An 18,335-nucleotide genomic window follows, 5' to 3' on the forward strand; every position below is an offset into this window, starting at 1 on the left:
TTGTTTATGGCAGGGGACCACCAGATTGGCTTCCTTTTTTTTGGAGGAGAAATATACAATAAAACATTTGAATGAATTTACATAACACATTGGGTTATCTTCAGAGGGTACAATACATAGCAGTTGTTAAGTGAGTTATGGTAGTAGGGAAGGGAGGAATAGAGAGGATAGTGACAGAGAAAGGGGTGGATTCATGTGGGATGATTACAGAGACAAATCCATGAGCTATTAAGGTACCTTTTGAGAGTTTTCTTGAATTTGTGGATGTGGGAAATGTTATGCTTTTTAAGTTAATTTTAAGAAAATGTTCTGGAATGCAAGGATGTATGTAATCTACTAGAGGTGTGACATTCCACACCACATATGTGTTAATGAGTTAAGCCTGACTTTTGTCACCACGTTATGCCGTTTCAGTTTGTGAAGGAAAAGTTCATGGTTTACAGTCTCAAAGGCTTGAGCCATATCGAGAAAGACTCCTGCTATAAGTAGTCCAACATTTATGCATTACAAAAGCCATTATGGTGATTGGATAAAAGAAGTGGCCTGTGTTATTACAAATCCTTCACTCCATTTTTATTTTTTCTATTGTATGACCCTTATGCCCACATTTTTGACATCTCATTTTTCTGCATTCGTTAATTATTATCCCCACAAAAAAAAAATTCTTTTGGTTGCCCCCAGTATTTTAACACACTTGTGTATTCTGTAATCAGGACCACACTAGGTAAATACATTATTTTTCATCAACAGTTTTCAAAATCACTTTACACTTACATCCTGCATTCAAAATATCTTACCTTTTGCTTTTTTAACACTTTTACTCTCTTTACACAATTCATGTAGGAAAAGTTCAACATCCTGTTGTCATAACTCATTTAGTCCTGAACTGTACAATCTCTATCTTGGAAAAAAAAAAAAAAAGTCATGACAGGGACATTCATTTCTTTTTTTCATCTATATAAACATATTTTGTAAAGGTCTCAAAGTTAAGACACTAAACATTTCTTACCCAATTGCATGAATTATCAAACTTTCATCACTTTAATTTTGATTGCAATTATCATTTTGTCTCAAACAAGGTGTCTATCAATAGCAGTACCGTAGATGGATATCCACACCACAGGTCTCATCAGTCTCATTTTCAGAAAATTAGTCCTCCCCCTTTCCTACTTCTGGTGATCAGCTGCTTCAGCGTAGGTTTTAACATTGTTTGTTGACTGCAAGCCATCCTGTTGTTGGTGTACAACACTGCTATCACTCTCCTCATGCTGCTCAGTTTCTAACAAAAAAAAAATCAGTCAGCCATTTCATGCTAAGAAACCATCAACTCCCCTCTCCAGGCCCCTCCTTTTGTAGCACCTTGATCAGTTTGGGTGTAGCCAGCTCTCCAGGCAGAATCTCTGTTAGGTTTACTACTTCTCTCTGTTTCTCAGACTGGTGCTTAAACATTAATCCAAACACCTGGTGCAGGAATAGAACTCACAGTCTTATGACTTTCCAGCATCAGTATAAAGTGTGCAACCTGCTGAGGCACTGACAGTAAAAAAATGAAATGCATGCTTCAAGTAGGCCTCAGACCAACAACATCCTGATTACTCTTCGGTTTTCTCTAACCATTAAGCTATTGAAGCATCTAACCAGGGGAACATTTCAGGCAGACTTCTTTCTCTCAAACCTGGGAAAGTGAGCAGCCCTCCTTATGAGAAACGTGCCAGGGATCACGAGGCAAAGGTGGATAGGTGGTGTTCTGGCAGTGGTAGTGAGTCACCTCCCACAGTTACAGGCAGGGGAAGAGGTTCATTTCCCAGACAATGGGGTGAGGGTTGTGTCATTCTCTTAATGTGCTGATGCCCTCAGTCTGTTACAGGATGCCCGATGCCTGCTAAGATGGTATGGCGTAAAGCTTGAATGGCAAGTTTCAATTGATGTATGTTGGATACCAGACATGTTGACAATAGCATGATAATGAATTAACTAAGGCACACCAGGATGGGGGACACTTCAACTGCCATTAGGGGTAAGGGACACTCACCTGGAATTATATATAATATATTCAGATAAACAAAAATGTATTCTGAATGGGATAAAAGCATGATCTCCTAGGTAGAACATTGTAACTAGGGTGAAAGGAATGGTTATAATCTTGTGGATGTTGAATGTTGGAAGCATAGCTCCCCCATTAGGTTGCACTGCTGAGATGAGCTCTGAAGTCATGGCAGCCTTAGTATTACAATGTCTAGTTAGGAGCCTGTCTTTGTGTGTATTAGCTATTATTATACAATGACTCCCTATTACTATTTGAAAACGTGCACGCTGATTGCCCCAGCCCAACCAGCGAACCCATTGTAAATCCCACAATATACTAACGAAAAAGGTCCGGTCGCCTGGATTTTTTTCCATTTTTACGAATGTTTTTAGACTGTCTGATGCATATAAATTGTAATTGGCTTAGCCTGACATATTTAAAATGGAAAATATATTCTGTTTTAGTCAAAAGCAGTTCCTGCCAGTTTTTTGTATTAATACATGTTTTAATCTGATTTTGTGTTTTTTATTAGTGGCTTGACAAAATTTATATTGACTTAATGAGTTAAGCATCTGTTGTTGTTCAAATTGCGCCATTCATGCTTCAGCTTAAGATGTCGCTTTTGTTTTTATTTATGTGTTGCTTTTATTTTTGAGTTTTTTAAGGTGTTGCTGGTGCTTTAAAACTCAATCTAGTCAGGAAGTGATGAAATCATAGTAACACTTCGCTGCTTATTTAAGAGTATGTTTTCATTTGTAATATATTTACTCTGAAGAAGCTACCATTTGTGTGTAGCGAAAACGCTGCTTTGTCTTGTAAAAACAATAAAAATTTGCGTTAAGGAACTAAACGCTTGGTGAGGTCCTGTTTGAGCCCGAGGCTTTATTTCATTGGATTTTTTTCCATTGGTATAAAGTGCCCCAAAACCTTTTTTTTTACAATTAAAAAAAAAAAAGAGAAAACGGAGCAACGGAGACTTTCTTTTCTCCATTGCTTCTGTTTCAAAGCATTGATATACTGGGTATGCATGGGAATGCAAGTCCCATACGCATGCGCAATACATCAAAACGAAGAAGCAATATACCACAACCGGCAGAAGAACAGCAATCCGCTGTTATACAAAGACATCATTTAAGAAAAGTAAGTATTTTTTTTTCTTAAATAATGCCATTGTATAATAGCAATAACCGTCTCCGTGGTTGTGGTATATTGAAGATTTACCCACGCTTGCCTTTGTTTAATCACTCAGGCTTCACCCTCATGATTAAACCACACCAACCATGGGTAAATCTTCAATATACCACACCACGTTGTCTGTTATTGCTTTATTATCACTATCCTCAGTCAGTAAGTAGAAGTAGTTGGCATTTAGGTAACTGAAACGTATGGCTATAGGGCTTCAACAAAATGATTTTATCATAGTATACTTATTTTGTTTATTTTAGAAGGAGCCTTTGTCTTAGTTATATCTATGGCTAGTAGGGAGCCGCGGTGGTGCAGTGGTTAGCATTGTCGCCTCACAGCAAGAAGTTCTCCCATTCGATTCTCGGCTGGAGCGCCTTCTGTGTGGAGTCTGCATATCCTCCCCGCAGTCGAGTGAAGTTTAAAGACATGCAGGTAGGTGCGTGCGTGAATGGGTGTACCTTCTTTGGAGGTTGGGCGTCGGGCTGGCAACTCGGCACCATAAAAATCCACTGCCAATCATAAGCAGACCAGAGTTCCACTGTGGAGACCCCTAACCGGGAAAAGCCAAAAGACATTACTATATCTATAGTTAGTAGTCAGTGCTTAGAAGCTGTTTGAAATGTGCTTGCCAAATAAAGTCTGTCCAAAACCCGTGATATGTGCTTGTGTGTTTATGGGGGAGGGATCAAAGAGATGATCAGTAGTGGTTAACCGTGATACCAGATTGGAATAAAATAAATACAATAAATAAACAATTTGTTTACAAAGGCCACACACTGTTACAGATATGACTGCTGCAAGACCTAAAGAGCAATACCCAGTAAAGTTAGAATGCTTCTTCATTTTAGAATAGCTCCAGGATTCATTTTTACAACATTTAGCCGACTGTAACGATTCAGGAAGTATGCAGGAATGACTCTCATGCACTGCTCATAATACAGTAGCTGTTTCGAAGGCTACACCAGTTACACTTCTGCCCCTCCCTAGCTGAACAGTCACAATGCTCCTTTCAAGTCTATGAGACAGGGAATTCTAGAGGCAACAGCCAAATGTCCGGTACTTCCAAAGTGACCAGGACAACTCATCTGCTTAAGCAAAAGTTAGTCAGGCCTCTTCTAGTAACTCCAAACTTGATTACTTTTATCATAATTAGTGATCAAATCTGCTCTAGTCATATTTACTTACTACTGCTTGCTGTGATATCATGACACTATAGTTTCTAATGATTAAAAAGAAACAGGATGATGCATAGCTACTCTCTACTTTTAGGTACTATAAATATTGTTCTTTTTGTACCTCGGCTAAACTATATCTAATTTTCATTTATTGTCTGGTTGAATAATTTTATTTTATGCAAACAAACTAGACATCTTTGATTGTATCTACCCACTGTTTCTGTTGTTCTTTCTGTCAAGATCAGATTTGAAAGAATATAGTTTTTTCATCCAAGCTAAATGGACAAAATTATGTTACAAATGATGTGTTAACTTTTCCTGAGCAGAGATTTTTAAGTATGCATAGCATTATCTCATGATGTTCAAAAAAGCAGATTCAATATAAATTTGGGAACAGTAAAATAAATTATCACAAAGTAGTCATTCACATGTCTGTCTGCAAAAAGCTTAAATGGGCTAAAGTTTTCACTGTGTCTCCCTAGAGGATAAATTATGTGAAATAAGTTGTGAAGAAATATGATTATTTGGCTGACAGAAGCATCTAGCTTTTTAAAGTGCATTGTTCATGTTAGCGGAAGTACAACATCAATAAAATGGTAGGAATTATTGCATAGCAGCTGCTGCAAAACTGGAGACAGATTTAAATTTTATTTGCTTCCACATGCATAATGCGTACCGCTATGCCAGTCACTTAACTTCCTCATACTCTAACATCTCCACGGTAGCAGGGACCTCTGGTCTCACTGGGATTACGTGGTTAACACAATTAAAATAAATAAACACTTCAGACAAGCCTTACCTCTACATACAATTAAAATCAATATAAATTTGCATTCTGGTGCTCTGATTACAGATTAAGGTGTAGGGCCCTTAAGAAAAATGTAAATATAGATTTCTTCAACCCGACTCTAGATTATTATGCTGGTACTTGAAGTGACTTTCATGAAGACTGAAAATTAATTTTCATTACAAATATGAAATTATTAAATAACACTAGACTAAATAACAATACATCAATCAATTCTTGTGAATGAAGGAAAATTCAAGGCTTTTTTGTGGTGCAGAATAGTTGCCAAAGGCTTCTTATAAAATAAATAAATAAAATAAACACATGAGCATCATCATCATCAGCAGCTTCCATGGAGTTATTAAACTCACTAATAAATATGTTCGATGAGACACATCCACGTATAATTTCTAACAAACTATAAAGCGAATGCTTTTCTTATTATTTTATGCTCTATCAACAAGATGTGTTGCAGAACTTTATTTTATATGTTACTGTACCCTTGGATTTGCAAGCTCATGTGACTGTACTCATTGAACTAAAGCGATACCCTAATTTATTACTGAACCAAAAAAAAAAACCCAATGTGGCCGATTTTAGATATGGAAGTTTCAAATTCCAGGTGATGGACCTGCTGTGGGAATAGCAGGGGTCATAATGGCTAGTACTCATAGTCAACTCACACAGTATGCTGTGTGCTCATGCAGAAAGCAAGCTGCTGCAGTTCATCAGTTCATAGTACACATTAGCATTACTGAGCAGCAAGGAAAACAGTGTGAGAATAGGTCATGCAAGTGACAGTATAGTGATGTGCAGATAAAGGCATGCAATCTAATGATTGTATAATGCCCCTGCCCCAACAAAAGCAGGTCCCATTTCATAGGTGCATGGAGCAATAGGCATGTAGCAAATTATATGGACATTTGTGGCATAGTGGCACGCAGAGGTGGCATGCAAGTGACAGTATAATGACGTGCAGATAAAGGCATGCAATCTAATGATTGCATAATGCCCCTGCCCCAACAAAAGCAGGTCCCATTTCATAGGTGCATGGAGCAATAGGCATGTAGCAAATCATGACATTTGTGGCATAGTGGCTCACAGAGTTGGTAGCAGGAGCAGCACTGCTTGCACAGCAGCACTTATTGCCCACAAAAGTCCTACCTGTCACCTTTTAGAGCAAAGCAGCATCAGGTGCATGAATGAAAAGCTGAAGCTAGCAGCATTTCGCTTTTCACCAGCTAACAGACCAGCAACTGAGAGACCATTTTTGAGCTGGCATTGACTGACATGTATTACCCACAAATAAGTTCAAGAGATATGTGTGAACGTCTATACCACTGGAGACATGGTATGTGTAGCATTTACTATACTAAGTACATGGACCTTACAGAGATAAACAGGGGGTGTATTGGCCATATCCCAGATATTGTCCTGCAGAATAGTCAAAATGTTTTTCCATACCCTACTTCCACATGTGGATGAACATAACTGTTTACCCACCACACCTGGTGATCCAGCAACCATCATGCATGGCTTTTATGACATTGTCAATTTCCTGAAGTACTGGGTGATATAAATTGCACACATATGGCAATAAAAGCCCTACTTAGTAACCATTTACTAAGCTATGTCAATAAGAAGGGTTAATATTGTATTAACTGCCAGGCAATGTGCACTGCATTGGTGTTAATAACTAATAGTGTCCATGACTCTCACATCTGAAACATAAGCTATCTATATTGGCACTTCTTGTGTAATGAAGTTCTGCAGGTCACTTAGTTACTAAGTGCAGGCAGTGTGCTAATCAGAAATATATACAGATCCAAAGACAGTGTGTACAATGTCTTACCCACCTCCCCATATGTTACCACTGTGCTTCAGGTGATGCTGGATGCCCAGTTGAGTCTTGGATGATGATCCCCACATGGAATGCAAGCATCACGGCTGAACTGAAGCAAAATACTGCTCATGTGCAAACCAGAAACATCATACAGCACATGCTCAGCTGGTTGAAGGCCCATTTCTGATGCTTGGATATGACTGGAGGGCACTCTTCTGCCTTCCTGCCACAGTCTGCAAGATTTTTTTTTCAGATGTTATTTTGCCAAATTCCAGTTAATAGCTATACTGCATTTTGCTATTTAAGTGTTTGCGCTTTTAGAATCAAGTCTTGTTTTTCTATGGTGAAAGAAGCCAGGCGAGTTCAAGAGTTTTAATGTTTTGGAGACAGTTTACAATTCCTAATGACTATTTAGCTCTTTTGTAAATCCTTGGCACTTATTTTAAATTTGTCATTCCTGTGCAGGGCTCTACTATGCACAGTGGGGCTGCAACATGCACTATATAGATGCAGACAATTTGATCTGACTGTTCAATTAATATCTGTACAAACATTTTTAAGTTTGGCCTCTCCATCTGTGAGTGGGTTTCTCTAAGCTGCACTGGGTGTCAGTATTTGATTTGAGCTGCTGCTCCACTACTAATTAAGACTAGAGTCACTGATATATACACCAAGAAGTGCTGCACATTTACGTGGACCAGTGCTGAACCTGGCAGGAAGCTATGTTTATTAAAGTGAGCTGCTTTCAAGCCCACCCCCCCCCATCAACTGCTCTCTTCCTTCACTTACTAAATACAAACAGACATTTCAGTGTACATCTCCCACAAAATTACATCCACCTTTCAAATAGTTTAGCCTGTGCACTAGTCTGAACATTAGAATGAATAAACTTAGTGCCTATAAATAGTTTAACCTGTGTTCTTCTCTAATCTAAATTAAAATGAAGCTACTGAGCCTTATTTGCCCTATCTGGACACGTCTTCATTTAATATTTGAAGCACTGGACATTATGAAATGGTGGACAACTTGTTTCCCTTCTGTCGCCAGTCTCATAGCACTTGGAGTCCTCAGGTATTGTAGGATCTGTTGTATGCTCACTGTTAGATTCTTAACACTAATAACTGTCCCTGAGAGGTGCAAATATTTAACTAATTCAAAGGCATCCCTCTCACCAAAAACCATGCACAGTAAGTTTCATAGACTCACACTATCATCTTCATGTCCATCACATTCTCAACAAAATCACCTTAAAATTTTATATACCGAGGCTGCTACAAATCTCTACCAAAGCCTCTGAGAACAAGGAGTAGATCTCAGCAGAAATTCTCCAACTCATCTTCTCCATGCACACCTACAGTATTAAGTTACCAAGTGTCAGATTACTCTCAGTCTTGTACTCCTAAACACTCAATTAACAGAAATGTCTAAGTGATTGGTGAATCAGTTTTTAGTCATACAATTTCTCGACTCACAAGAAGGGACTACACTAGGGTTACAGTCAGCTGCGAAGATCTCTGGCGTTACAAGGGCTCTAAAGTCCCCTTCACAGGGCAGATATAACTAAGACATGGCAGTGGTTTATGTAGGAGTGAATGATCTAGGACACAAAACCCTGAGGGACATGCAGACAGACATATAAGAATTTCCCATGTATGTGACAAATGCAAGTAGGGCTCTGGTCCTGACTGAAATCCTTTCTTCAGCTGATGTAAAAACAAAAGATCTTCTTCTTCCGGCTTTGCCCAGTTGGGGGTCGCCACAGCAGACCACCTGCCTGCTCATGATTGGCAGTGGAGTTTTAGGGTGTCAAGTTGCCAGCCTGGCACCCAACCTTCCACAGAAGGCACACACATGCATGCACTCACGACTAGAGCCAATTTAGAGTGTGCAGTCCACCTACAGCATGCCTTTAGCATGAAACCAAAGCACCCAGAGGAAACCCATGTGACCACAGGGAGGACATGCAGACTCTGCACAGAAGGCACTCCAGCTGAGGATTGAACCAGAGAACCACTTGCTGTGAGACAGCAATGCTAACCATTGCACTACCACAGCTGCCCATGCATGCATGTGCAAGAGTGAGAAACTGAAATAAATTATTGTCCCCATTTTATGACTTTCCACACAATCACACATCAGAAGTGTAAATAAAAGGTGGATGCCTTTATAAGGAAGGGAATGAGAAAGTATGCTGCTTGTGAAAACATATAGTCATTGCATGAAACCTATTTAATAAAAATATGGCTTATCAGGGTGGGTGAATGTGTCTAATATCAGGAAGCTGAAATATGATACTGTAGCTGTTATGTCTGTTTTCTTCTTAGTGAGATATTAGAAGTATAAAGAATGTGGGTGTTATTTTTAGAGGGCATATGATGGAAGAAATTGATTTTAAAAAATGGATGAGTAATTGGTGTCATTCTAATGGGAGCCAGTATATGTTAACAAGGGACGAGATGATTGACAATCCAATTTGCTTCACAAGGGATGGTCTACACCTTTCATTCAAAGGCTTCTGCATACTGGCTAAAGCCAAGCAGAACCCTGTTAATGGGCATTCCAACTTAGCAAATTCGTCAAATTCCAGTTAGGACCACATTAAGATGGCACTTCTCCGCTAGCCGCCCCTGTATTTGGAACATGTCCTTATTTGTGCGTTTACTGAGACTTGGTTTAAATGAAAAGAAAGAGCTGTAGCCATTGCTTGGTTTTAAGCTTATCATGCTTTCCAGTCTAACGCTAACTGCTTTGACCTCTCCATACTTGTCAAGGATCATATAATCTCCAAACAGATTCCCACAGACCCACAAACAGAACTCAAAAAACTCCAGATCACTATAAATAAAACAGGCTATCAACTTACATAGCCTGTTACAGGATACCCTCCATGTCCCCAGAGATCATGCTAGATTCCTGAAATTATAAGAGCTTCATATTTAAAACAACTCTTATTTTGGGAGACTTTAACTACCCTGAAATTAACTGTACCACCATTAGCTCCAGAGCAGAGTATGTGCAGAAGTTATTAGACTTATTAGAAATTTCCTGGAAATGATACTTAAACCCACCAGATGACATAATATTCTAGAGATAGTCCTCATGACTATATCCTGTATATGTACGAATCACTTGGCATCTCCTTCCCCAGCTAAGTCAAACTATAAACTTGTGATATTTGCCTTCAAAATCTTCAGTGGCCCAGAAACCAACATCTCTGACTTTATGTACTTCTACTGGCAAACCCCATACAATTATATGCAGAAATCTCAAAATTCACCAATGACAATCCCAGCTTGGATGCTGACACAGCAATTAGCTTCACAAAGCAGTTTTACCCTCGTAGACAAATGCATACAATTAGCAAATTCGAAAGCAAACCACAATGGTGGTCCACAAACATAAACTTTGCAACAAGAGAAAAATCTTCTTAAATTTTAGAGCAAATGCAAGACTCCTCATAACAAGGATAATATCAAAAACATTATCAGGAAACTGAAAAATGCTGTTAAAACTAGTAAAGCAACTCATGAACTTAAGCTGCACAATGGTCACACTATTACACGGCATATCATGACCTAGCCAAGTTATTTGACATCATAACCCATACAGGCATTGTAAATAAACTATATGCTTTAACTATAGATCCTTATGTGGTAATTTGGATAGTAAACTGGCTAAAAGACAGAATGTAATAGCTTCTGTGGTGGTTGCCTCATCTGCATGTGTGAAGGTAACTGGCAGAGTGTAGCAGGGCGCTATACTGGGATCCCTCCTTTTTTTCACTTCTCTGAGCTCCAAACTGAGAACCAGGACCTCTGCTAAGCTAAGTTTGCAGGTGTCTGCAAACCGGGCGTTATTGTCAAGACGACCTTTGACACCTGTGCCCCTCTACTTACCCTAGTTAATACAAGGTGTTCTGAAAATGGGCTCAAACTGAACATGAAAAAAGTATAGTATTGTTTCATCTGGCAAATGACTCCCTCCTACCCTCAATATACTGTACAGACAACACATCACTGCTAAGCAAAAATATAGTCAGAAAACCTGGTTCCTGGATTGACAGTTCCTTCTGTTTCAATCATCATGTGGTAGTTGTGACAGAAAATCCATCTACTTGGCAGAACTTTGTTGTAAGATTGGTATCAGCCAGCAGACCTGTTACCAGTGGGGTGCTACAAAGGTCAGTGCTGGGCCCCCTACTGTTTGGTATATACTTCTCAGAAGTTCAGGTCAAAACTAAGGGGTTGTGGCTGACCAAGTTTGCAGATGACTACAAACTACGTGCAATCATTGAATCCCCAAATGATGTCAGTATGCTCTAGGAAGGTCTCACACAGACCAATGACTGGTGTATTAGTCACAGTCTCAAACTGAATGCAAAGAAATGCATCACCATTCCCTTCAACACACCAATGCCCCCTCACACTATCAAATCAACAACAATACCCTAAGTTCCCATGAAGTCGTAAGGGACCTAGGATCACAAGTTGACTGCAACCCTAACTTCAACCACCATGTGTCTACTGTAGTAAGGAAAGCTTTCTATGTAGCACACTTGATTAGTAAAGGTATTGCCTTGAGAGCAAAAGACGTTATAAATCCCCTATACTTGGCACTTATCCGGGCCATAATTGAGTATAATGCCCCATTTGGCATGTACCATACTAAAAACCTTCAACAATTAGAGAGAGATCTCAGAGGTTTCTAACAAAAAAGATCAAGGGGCTGCAGCATGTGCCTTACACAGACTGACTAAAGTCCCTCTCACTATACTCCATATCGTATAGACTTCTTAGGGGAGACTTATACCTGGCCTATGGAGCAATCCAAGACCCAAACCTAATGAACTTGCTGCATGTCTGTAAATCAAACGGGATTAGGGCTAACCATTTCAGGGACCTAAATATGGCCTGTAACTTAAATAGGACATGCTGGAAGGACAGATTTATGTCCCAATGACTGATGCATCTTTGGAACAGGCTACCAATTCAAGTGAAACAGAGCATCTCTATGACACTGTTCAAGAGGAACTTGGACGAGTGGATGGGGCACCATAAATTCTTACTAGAGATAGTGCCCACAACCCTCCTGGACACAGGCAGTCATCACTAAATACAATCTTGGGTACTGACAAGCATTTCTCTGGTATTACATTGTGATGAAATGGCTAGACTTAAAATGACCTCCGGGTTGATAGCCTAGTTATCTCCTATGATCCTAAGAACTAGTAGTCAAGGGTATATCACTCAGATTTAAAGATGTCATTGTTCCCTTATATTCAGCACTGATTAGACGTATTATAGAGTATAGAATATAATGTTGCAACAGGATGTACCTCACTTGACATATAAAATAACTAGTGAAGTCCCACAGTTTCCTAAGAAAATTTCAGGGTTAAAGACCCTGGGCTACCATGAAAGGTTAGAAGCTCTATCATCCCTTTATTCAATATCTTACTGACTCCTGAGAGGTGATCTGTGCCACACCTACTGCTCAGTTTGAGACCTTGCTGTCCATGATCTCTTATATCTTTGTAAGCTTAATAGCTTGGCAAACACCATAAATCAGGGGCTGAAATCTTCACTAACAAACAAATTGAATGCAATGGAGTGATAGATTCATTACTCAACACCTCTCAAGCTGCCCCTGCAGGTTAAGCAGTGTGACATAATATCATCCTTCAAACAGAACCTGGATGACTGAATGGGTTCTCTCAAATTTAGCCTGGGAATAATTAACCTTCCTTGAGAAAAGGGGGAAAGCCTGAGGGTGCATATTGGCAAGGCAAGGCATAGATGGTCACAAGACTAAATTTGCTTGAAACTTCTATGAATACTATGAAAACATCCTACATACTAAATAGTTTGATTGCTGGGAAGCATGTAACCAACCATCCATCCAAGGAACCTCTGGACTCACTGTAACAGTTCCTGTCACAGCCAACTCACTAACCTCAGTGGGCACAGCACATGGAAGAGCAAGCACAGCAATGTCATCTAGTCCAGCTCTGTGAGCCCATGATGACCACACAGTGACAGTGCAGTGATGCACATAACATGCATGATATGTGCATTGTAAGTTAAAGGCTATGTTAGGCAGTCCATGCATAAGTCACTGTGCATCAGACATTTCTGCATGCACCACTTATGGGGAAGGGTGGGTTTGTTCACATCTGCTGTCATCACTTGCACAGGTGCAAAGGGATACAATGATTCATGGCTGACATCTCAACAAAAAAGTGTGGCCATGTCATCAGTGGTGGATATGGAAGATTGTTGGGGCACTTGTGGCAATGGCTACTCTGTGTCACTCATAGACAATGTTCTTCAGAGAAAGGATGGGAGTGGCAGAATGAGACTGAAGCAAAGTCGAGAGACTTGTGGCAAGGTATACTCTGTAACACTGACAGTGTCTCCCAGTGTCTGCAAGTGAGTAACAGTATGCAGTCATGATCTGGGGTGACTGTGGTAGTTTGATGTGGCAGGACCAGAAGTCCCTATAATGGGGATGTATTGCTACTATGTGAATGTGCAGTCCAGTAGTGAAAAGTCTTGTCCCTGGATGCTGGCAGGTGTCTCAGGCCACAGTAGATGGTGTAGAGGCTCTACACAACTGTCATTTGGTCACAGTCACTACTCAGGCCAACATGGAGATGATTAGTATGGTACACGGCTTTCATAATGATGTCATGCAACACTGCCTCTGCCAAAGTGAGGCCATGGCATCCATGCTACATCTCATGAGGGTTACTGTGGCCTCAATATGGAGGATACCAAGTGCCACCAACATTATTCAGACCAGCAGTGCCATCCATTATTGGAGGTGGGTACATACATGCAGTGGTCACATTGCGAGGTCATCACAGAGTAAAATGTGTGCTCCTGCAGGTTTAGGAGTATCTCATGCATGCACAGAGACACATTTATGCACATGTGATGGAAGGTAATTTTTCTTGAAAATATATTTGCTTGGTGTTAAGTAGTCTTTCTTGTTGGGCCACCAAGCAGTATGCATTTGTTAGCTGTATATTTATTTGCGTTTGTATATGCGTGCGTGTGTGTGTGTGTGTGTGTGTGTGTGTGTGTGTGTGTGTGTGTGTGTGTAGACAGGGAGACACTGAGTGGCAGTGGTATGATTCTATGATTTACATATGGATACATTTAATTACAGTAAGCCATTCTTGACTATTGCATCTGCAAAAGGATCACTAAATGAAAATCAGACTTTGATAGGTAAGAGAAGTGGATGGTTTTGGCTTATTGGAGCAAACACACAAAACATTGTTCAAACTTTCAACATGCGTTTCCTGCAACTTAACATGAACTTGGTAAGGTATATTACAAGTAGCTTAAGATTCACTTCTTACCGTATTAATAAGGATTACTTCTGAAGACAAGTGATGTAATACTGCAATATGACTCAGTGCTGGTCAGCACTATGGAAGTAGATACACAGCCTTTTAATGATCATATACATAACAAGTAACATCATGGTTCTTTTTTTTCAGGATCGCTTGTTGTAAGCAGCTGTATCTCTTTTAGTTATTCAATAAAATTCTCCCTTCTTAGTGAGGTAATAAAACGAGTTGTTTTGTTGGCAATCCAAAGATACAGCATGTCACATCTTAGGAAAGGCTCTGCTCAAGTCACTAAAGCAGCTGTACACATTTCTGCTGTCCTTTCTTTCTGAAATTATCCCTTGTCATAAGGGACCATTGAATGCATCAGTTTGGTCGTTGTAAAGGTCTCTGTGGGTCAGGACTTGGGCCAGATGCTGCAAAGTGCTAAGGTTTATAGAGATTTTCATGTGCAGATTTAAAACATAATTAGAGGTCATAATTAAAAGAAAAGGAACCTGCAAATTCAACTTTCTCTGTCCTGCATACATACATACACACACACATATATATATATATATATATATATATATATATATATATATACATTTTATATTTGTCCACACACACACACACACACACACACACACACACACACACACACACACACACACACACACACACACACACACATCTATATATATCTATATATCTATATATATATATATATATATATATATATATATATATATATATATATATATATATATATACACACACACACACACACACACACAAGTTTCGTAGATTTTGTAGGACTTTCAAACTTATTTAGTGCAATGATCATGTGCACTTTGAAAATACCCACCCTCAAGATTTATCGCCTTTCTCAAGGCGGGAGAGGACAGTTAGTACTGGGGTAAACTTGAGTGCAGCCATCCTGTCATCTAGGTTTAGTCTGAAGAATGATATTGAATCACATAGTTTATCTATCCTGCAGATGAAATTTATTAATCAAGCAGTAATGCACAACAAGGTGTGGGCTGTTGTGTTAATAATACCCGGGCATCTACGTACCTGGAAGGGAATTATTTACATAGTAATAAACATCCTGGGGTATTATTACACTTAGAGAATGGACTGTCTGTTAAATTGTTTTGTATTTGTTTGTTTTTGTGATTTTTTTAAATTACTGTGTGTGTGTGTATATATATATATATATATATATATATATATATATATATATATATATATTTTTTTTTTTTAAATATTTTTGATGTAAAATAGTTCTTCCACCTACTGTTTCACACTTGCTGTAGTATATGCTGGCAAATCATTGGGGGTTGAAGTCACTAAATAATGAATTATATTTAAGTTTCAGACTTTATCATGGCTCTCAACTAATCAGGGACAAATCTCAACACAATCAAGGACAAATCCAGAAGTAACTAGGGACACTTTTAAAATATTAGTATTATTAATTTGAGATACTGACAGAATAAGAAAATGTGAATAAATAAACATTTTCTATAGTAAAAAAAATCTATAATTGTATTTACTGTCATTGTTTATTAAGTGTTATTCACCACTTTTCCCCCCAAAAGTCACCAGTTTTTAGGAGGGATTAAGGGAGGCAGAGGTAAAATTTAAGTCAAAGTCAGGAGTATCTCTGAAAATCAGGGACAGATGACAAGTATGGACTTCATATCCTTCAGAAAAATGCATGTTAACATAAATCCTATTATTATAGCAACTTTATAATTTTATAAGACCAATATTTAAAATCTGTCCCTATTTTTGAGCCTTTGTCACCCCATTATTTTAGGCTATATCTGGATTTCTTGAGCTAAGAGATTGAAAGGTATGCATACCTTTTAATTTAAAATAGTTGCATCCATTGCTCGATTGATCTGTCTCTCCCTCTCTCCCACACACACACACTTCTGCTTCCATGCATGCAATCACCCATACACTCGTAAACACACAAATACACAAACTTTAGTTTTTTTTTAATTTTCTTTTTTTCAAATTTTACAGTAGCTAAATAGCAAAAGCACTGCTTAGCGAGCGTAAAATAATGGCAGTCATTAGCTTTGTTACAGTGCAAACTCCACAGCAGCTTAATTTGCTGCCATGAAGCAATGTACTCTTTTTTTCAGTGTGCATTACCTTTTCATTAACACCCTGCTGGAGAACATTTTTTCTCCAATCAGAGTGGCAATGTACAGGTCACCCATTCTGTAAATACATATAACACACCAATCAGAGTGGCAATGTACAGGTCACCCATTCTGTAAATACATATAACACACCAATCAGAGTGGCAATGTACAGGTCACCCATTCTGTAAATACATATAACACACCAATCAGAGTGGCAATGTACAGGTCACCCATTCTGTAAATACATATAACACACCAATCAGAGTGGCAATGTACAGGTCACCCATTCTCTAAATACATATAACACACTCTTCACAAAATGGTGAAACTATATGCACAGTTCTTTCATGCAAATGGAAATAAATCTGACAAAATTGCTGTTTTACTCCCTTGTGCTCTGGCTTCCTCCTTCATTAGAAGGTAGCATTTTTATTGCTTTACAACACACCATATAAATAGTATTAGAACCCACTGGTAATTACCTTCTTAAAGACAGACCCACTTACATGGTCTTTGAAACAATGCATTGCGTAATCAATGACAAAAACTTTTATCATGTAGCATTAATATTACATGTTGCCAGGTTATCTCTAAATGTATGCCCCTAGGTGGCACAGTATTGTGTTTTAGAATAAATCTAGCTTCTAATTTTATTTCAGAATTGACACCATGTTCTAATAATGCATATAGAGAAATGGACTTGACAACATTTTATTTCTCATATCTCTAACATATTCTTTTCTTCTTATCTTTGTCATTCATTTAGCTCTTCCTGTATATCATTTAGCTAGACTGTAGGCACATTTAATAGTTTTTATAACTCTACTGTTTTTAAGTATCACTTGTTAAACATAACATTTTTATTGTTTATGTTATCTGTACATGTTTTCAAAACATAATGGCATACACACTGCATTCTCAACGTGTTTGCATATCTACATAAGTACCTCTGTAGTTGACAACGTTTGCCTTATATAACAGCATTTCCCCTATATTTAAAAGTCTAGTAAAGGAAAATACAGGTTTAATAGGTGACACATTTCCCAGATCCTTCTTGTAGTTAATGTAAAACATGATGAAAATGCGGTAGGTATATTTACAAATACAATAGATGTTCTTATCTGAAGTAGCTTCTTTCTCACTTCTCTGTTTTCACCCACCAAAACCTGTACCCCATCCCCACCTTCTACTAGCTTATTTCTGACTTTAGCAATAACTTCCTATGTATAAGTTCTTTTGTTCAAACTATGCTGAATACCATCAAATATTTTCTTCAGATGATTAAGCTCTATAGTACTACACTTAACTCTCATAAATTCACCCAATGGAAGAGATGTAATTAAATGTGGTAGATGTGCACCATTTGCATGTAAAAATGTATTCGCCCCAATGTTTCTTTCCAAAATAACTTGGTTTGTATTATTTTATTTACACTACCATAGTTTGTCAAATACAAAAAAATCAGCAGATTTATTGATGATTTTATGAGTGAACTTGCTATTTAACATTTAACATTTTCTGCAGCAACTTTACTTCTCTTAGAGAAAAATAACAGCTCATCTATATAACTCATATACATTTTATAACATAAATGATTCATTGTATAGAAAACTATTTTAAAATTTTGACATAAATATGTTAGCATTTGAAAGCGTAAATGAGGTAATGGTAATACCATGTTTCTGCAGAAATCACTCTTGACCAGACCTGAAACTATTGTGTGTGAGACAAAAATGCAATAGATACAGCACAAAAGAGGAAAAGGGCCTTTCTCTGTTTCTGGTGTTTGATGAGCTGTCTGACTCACTGAAATACAGGAGG

Source organism: Protopterus annectens, chromosome 17.part0 (assembly GCF_019279795.1).
Source record: "Protopterus annectens isolate FY-2018-M chromosome 17.part0, PAN1.0, whole genome shotgun sequence".
NCBI lineage: Eukaryota > Metazoa > Chordata > Ceratodontiformes > Protopteridae > Protopterus > Protopterus annectens.